Genomic DNA, 6,636 nt, shown 5'->3' with positions numbered 1-6,636 from the left:
CTTGATTTCCCTTGTTGGGCGCCTCTCCTTTAGGATCTTGAGCTTAAACAAATAAATTAACTCATTCAACCACTTTGCTACATATATTGGTATTCACATTTTAATGATTTTATGACATACGGAACGGCATGGTAAAATTTTTATCTTGCTACCTTATGCTCTTAGCTATTCGGCTAATAACCATATGCTATCGCCCTACTATCAATAATCCAATCACACATGCATATATATATATGGCCGAATGTACAAAGCTTAGACTCATCATCACCTATGCTCTTAATTTGATGGCCGAATATGCATACATATATATATATAATATCAACTATACTATCATCTTTAATTCACCTAAACACAAAATTTCATCTCATGAACACTTGACTAAATTTTTCCTAATCTAGCATGGCTTCACATATATTTGTAACATCCTATAAATCCACATATATCACATTTCTACATAAATTTTCTTTTACTTTTCCTCTACTTCCATTCACAACATCAAAAGCACCATACACATGTATCATTACAAAGCTTCACACTTAGCATGCAAATGACATCAACACAAATCCACCTTAGCTGAAACTTAACTCATCTTCATGCCTCATCACCACAACATCAAACATCAAACATCAACCAAGAAGACAACACCCATGGCTGAATATCATCCCCATCTCATAGCAAAGATTTAAACCATGGGCTAGGTAGAACTCAAACTAACAACTAAAAACATGCATGAATCTCATGGACAACATCAAACATACCTTAGTCTAGCAATCTCCCATGGCTGATTTTCTCAAGCTCTTCCCCCCCTTCTTCTTAGAACATTCGGCCAAGCCAACAAAATGTGAAAGGATGGACACTTTTTTTTTCTTTTCTTTGTTTTCATCATATTCCTTTTCATTATTTATTCTTTCTAACATAACCACTAACTAAACATGTTTGCAACATGTTTCCATTCATAACATGGCCACCACTATGCTTAAATTTTGGGTAAATTGACATGCAAACCTAGCATTTTCACAACATGCATTTATAGGCCACCTTACATTTGCCTAGCACATTTCTAAATTTTCTCACATAAGTCCTATTTGATAAAATTCACTTACAATTAACAAAATCCAAACATGAAATTTTCACACATGCATATGTACATATAATGAGCATCAACTATGACGGTTAATTATTTTTATGACTCGGTTTAGTGGTCCCGAAACCACTTTCTGACTAGGGTCAATTTAGGGCTGTCACAACTCTCCCCCACTTAAGAAATTTTCGTCCCCGAAAATCTTACCGGTAAATAGGTTTGGGTATCGTTCTTTCATAGAGTTCTCAGGTTCCCAAGTAGCTTCTTCCATTCCGTGTTTGAGCCATAACACTTTCACTAACGGAACCCTTTTGTTTCGCAACTCTTTCACTTCACGAGCTAGGATACGGATCGGTTCTTCTTCATAACTCATATCGGCTTGAATTTCAATCTCGAAGGGGTTTATTACATGCGAAGGATCGGATCGGTAACGTCGAAGCATCGAAACATGAAAAATGTTGTGGATCCTTTCGAGTTCAGGGGGTAAAAGCAACCTATATGCAATTGGGCCAACTCGTTCGGAGATCTCATATGGCCCAATGAATCTCGGACTCAATTGCCCTTACGGCCAAATCTGAGTATCTTTTTCCAAGGTGATACCTTGAGAAACACTTTGTCTGCCACCTGATACTCAATGTCTCTTCGTTTTAAATCGCGTCGACTTACGACGATCGATCTTGCCTTGACTCTCACAAATTATACTTACTTTCTGTTCAGCATCTTTAATCAAATCTACTCCGAAAATTTTACTTTCACGAGCTCGGTCCAAAACAATGGCGTCGGCATTTTCGACCGTACAAAGCCTCGTAAGGTGCCATCTTAATACTTGATTGAAAACTATTATTGTGGCGAATTCAATCAAAGGTAAATACCGTTCCCATGAACCACTAAACTCGAGGATGCAACATCTCAACATATCCTCAAGTATCTGAATTATCCGCTCGGATTGACCATCGGTTTGGGGGTGAAAAGCGGTGCTAAAATGCAACTTGGTACCCAAGGCTTCTTGAAATTTCTTCCAAAATCGTGAGGTGAATCTCGGATCTCTATCCGACACAATAGAAATCGGTACCCCGTGTAATCTCACAATCTGAGAAACATACAATTCAGCTAGTTTATCCAATGAAAAATCCATACGTACGGGGATAAAATGAGCCGCCTTAGCCAGTCTATCAACAACAATCCAAATCGCATCTTTCTTACTTGTCGACAATGGCAACCCAGACACAAAATCCATCGTGACTCGATCCCATTTCCATTCAGGTATCATGATCGGCTGAAGTAAACCCGTAGGCACTTGATGTTCCGCCTTTACTTGCTGACATATTAAACACTTCGAAACAAAATCGGAAATGTCTCATTTCATACCATGCCACCAAAACTGACGTCTCAGATCGTTGTACATTTTCGTACTCCCCGGGTGAATCAACATTCGGCTACAATGAGCCTCGTTCCGAATCATCGAAATGAATTCTGAATTTCTTGGAACACACAAATGACTTCTGAACCTCAAACAATCGTCATTATCAATTTGAAACTCTGATTCCATATTCGGAACACATTCAGCCCGTCTTGCAACCAACTCATCGTCGACTTTCTGAGCTTCACGAATTTGATGAATCAATAATGGTTTGGCCTTTAATTGGCTACTAACACATTGTCGGGTAAAAGCAGACAAGTGTACATTCATTGCTCGTAAAACAAGCGGTGATTTACGGCTTAAGGCGTCCGCAACCACATTAGCCTTTCGGGTGATAATCAATGACCAGCTCATAATCTTTCAACAACTCAAGCCAACGTCTTTGTTGCGATTTAAGTCTCTTTGAGTCATCAAATATTTGAGACTTTTATGATCCAAAAATACATGGCACTTCTCACCAAATAAGTAATGTCGCCATATTTTCAAAGCGAATCGATGGCGACTAATTCGAGATCATGGGTCGGATAATTTTTCTCATGTGGCTTTAATTGTCTCGACGCATAGGCCACAACTCGACCTTCTTGCATCAACACGCAACCTAACCCAAGTAGGGAGGCGTCACTATAGATGACAAACTCTTTGCACGATTCGAATTGCACTAAAATTGGGGCTTGACCAAATAAGTTTTCGATTGATCAAAACTTTTCTGACATTTTTCCGTCCATTCGAACTTAATATCTTTTTAAGTAGCTTCGTCATGGGTGTGGCTATCATCGAGAAACCTTTTACAAACCGTCAGTAGTAACCGGCGAGTCTCAAAAAGCTCCGAACCTCAGTAATATTTCTCGGAGGCTTCCAGTTAAGTATGGCTGAAATTTTGCTCGGGTCAACTCAAATACCCGATGCAGATACCACATGGCCCAAGAAGCTAACCTCTCTTAACCAGAACTCACACTTACTGAACTTAGCATATAACTGCTTATCCTATAAAATTTGCAACACTAATCTCAGGTGCTCAGCATGTTCGGTCTCATCTCTTGAATAGACCAAGATGTCGTCAATGAACACAACTACGAACCGGTCCAAATACTGTCTGAAGATCCGATTCATCAAATCCATAAATACCGCAGGGGCATTAGTGAGCCCAAACGGCATCACTAAGAATTCGTAGTGGCCGTATCTCGTTCTGAAAGCAGTTTTGGGTATATCCGAATCTCGAATCCGCAACTGATAATAACCCGATCTCAAATCTATCTTTGAAAACACTGAGGCTCCCTTTAGTTGATCAAACAAATCATCAATACGCGGTAACGGATATTTATTCTTTATTGTCACTTTGTTCAGCTGACGATAGTCGATGCACAACCTCATGGTTCCGTCCTTCTTTTCACAAACAATCTTGGTGCACCCAAGGTGAGAAACTTGGTCGGCGAAACCTCTATCCGTCAATTCTTGCAACCGAGCTTTCAACTCTTTTAACTCGGTTGGTGCCATACGATCACGGAGCTATCGAAATCGGAGTAGTCCATTACAAGCTCAATACCAAACTCTACCTCCGAGCAGTGGTAAACCCGGTAATTCTTCGGAAAAACGTCCGGTATTCACAAACCACCAAAGCAGATTCGGGTTTCTTTTCTAACTCTTTGTCATCAAGTACATACGCAAGGTATGCTTCGCACCCCTTTCTTACATATTTCTGAGCCAACATTGATGATATTACAGCTGGCAACCCCTTTAAGTCCGTAGATGCAACTCGGATTATCTCGTTATTTGCGCACCTTAAATCAATGGTTTTTCTTTTGCAACTCACCACTGCGTCATATACGGTCAACCAGTCCATACCAAGAATAACATCAAATTCATCAAATGGTAAAAGCATCGAATCGGCCGGAAAACAGGATTCTCAGATCATTAGAGGGCATCTCTTACACACTTTGTCAACAAGCGCATATTGACCCAAAGGATTTGACACTCGAATTACGAACTCAGTAGACTCAATAGGCAGAGTCTTACTGGATGCTAAAGTCTCACATACATAAGAATGAGTAGAGCTAGGGTCGATTAATGCAATTACATTAGTGTCAAAAAGAGTGAAAGTACCAGTGATAACATCGAGGAGGATGCTTCCTCTCGTGCGGATGGCATATGCCCTAGCGAGTCTGAGTCTCGGATCGAACAGTAGTGTCGAGGCCCTCTCTCGACTACCACCCCTACCTCCTGAAATTCTCGGTGGTCTACCTCTAGTTGTCATTCCACTAGGTCTTGCACCTTGCATCCTATTCTTCTCATCAAGCTCGTGCAATCTCTAATGAAGTGGTCCTTGAATCGCATCCGTAGCGGGCCTGTTAGTAGACTTACCCCAACATTCACCTATGTGTCGTCTTCCACATTGGGGGCATTCAGGTTTCTCTTGGCGATTATTGCCCACACTAGCTACCGAAGTAGCTCGAGTCCGTCGATGGTCGTGCTCTAATGGAAATTCCCGATCGTCCTCGATTTAATAGTGTCCTCCACGAACTTCTTTACAGTAGAGAATGGGCTTTACCCATCGATCTTTTACGATAGTCTCTAGCTTCAAATTCAGCCTTCTTCTTCTCCTTTCCAAGTTTTCCGCCTTGCGTGCTCGTTCAACTAGTGTTACGAATTCTTTTATCTCTAAAATACCCACTAGTAGCTTTAAATCTTCATTCAATCCTTCTTCAAATCTCTTGCACATAGCAACCTCATCAGCCACACACTCCGGGCATACTGATGAGTCTTACGAACTCATGTTAGATTCGAGATCTTGTCATCGACCTTGCTTGAGTTCCAAGAATTCCTTACGCTTTTGATCGATGAACCGTTGACTAATATATTTCTTTCGAAATTCCGCTTGGAAGAAATCCCAAGTAACTCGTTCGTTTGGGACTATGGAAATCAAGGTCCTCCACCAATAGTAGGCTGAGTCTCGCAACAAGGATATAGCACACTTTAGACATTCATCGGGTGTGCATGATAGTTCATCGAACACCCGAATGGTGTTATCAAGCCAGAACTCGGCCCTTTTGGCATCATCAGTAACTATGGCCTTGAACTCCTCGGCTCGCGCTTCCTAATCAAGTCTACGGTGGTTTACTCAGCCTCACGGGATCGATGGCGATGGCATTACGGGCTCTTGGGGTGGATTATTCAAATTCGGGAATGGTTGGACAGCCGGAATGGTTCGGGCATATTGCGCGACCCACTCATTCATCATGGTGAAGAAGGCTTGTTTTGCCCCCTCATCCTGATTATTTGCAAATGACTGAGGTTCAACAGGCGGTGTCCCTTGCGCAGGAGCAGCCGCTACACTTTCAACGTCATCCGCTAAGGGTCTCTCTACCCCGGGTTCCATTTGCTAATCAAAATAGAAATTTTAACCGTCAGAAGTCATCACATTATTAAGCACTAACATTAAGGCATGTATAGCTAGACTCATACGCGCTATGGTAGTCTTAGAACCGACTAAACCATAGCTCTGATACCAATAAAATTGTAACACGCCGTACCCTAGACCGTCGCCGGGGTCGGACACGAGGGGTTAACAGACTTCGTTCACTTAATTTCACCGTTCATAAAAAAAATTTTCCAGACAGCTAGCTAACTGTGTCACTGTCACCTTAAAAATCATATCTTGAGTTCTACAACTCGAAAATCAGTTTTTTGATTTTTCTCTGAAACTAAACTCATATATCCATCTACAATTTTTTTTCTAGAATTTTTGGTCGGGCCAATTAGTACAGTTTATTAGTTAAAGTCTCCCCTGTTCCAGGGTATGACTACACTGACCTTCATGCATTACGACCTGGATATCTCCCTGTACAGGGCTTCAATACTGATGCCGTTTGTTTCTATGGAAACTAGACTCAAAAAGAAATCTATACATATATGGCATGACTTCTAAATGTCTCGGGTTAATTTATAATGAATTTCCAAATTTGGAACAGGGAATCCAGAAACCGTTCTGGCCCTATTTCACGAAAACCTAAATATCTCTTAACATACAACTCATATGACCGTTTCGTTTCTTCCATATGAAATTAGATTCATCAAGGTTCATTTACATAAATTATTCACTATTTAATTCCATTCCTACTATTTTTAGTGATTTTTCACA

Source organism: Gossypium arboreum, chromosome 6, assembly GCF_025698485.1.
Source record: "Gossypium arboreum isolate Shixiya-1 chromosome 6, ASM2569848v2, whole genome shotgun sequence".
Classification (NCBI taxonomy): domain Eukaryota; kingdom Viridiplantae; phylum Streptophyta; class Magnoliopsida; order Malvales; family Malvaceae; genus Gossypium; species Gossypium arboreum.
Note: the sequence above shows the minus strand (reverse complement) of the source record.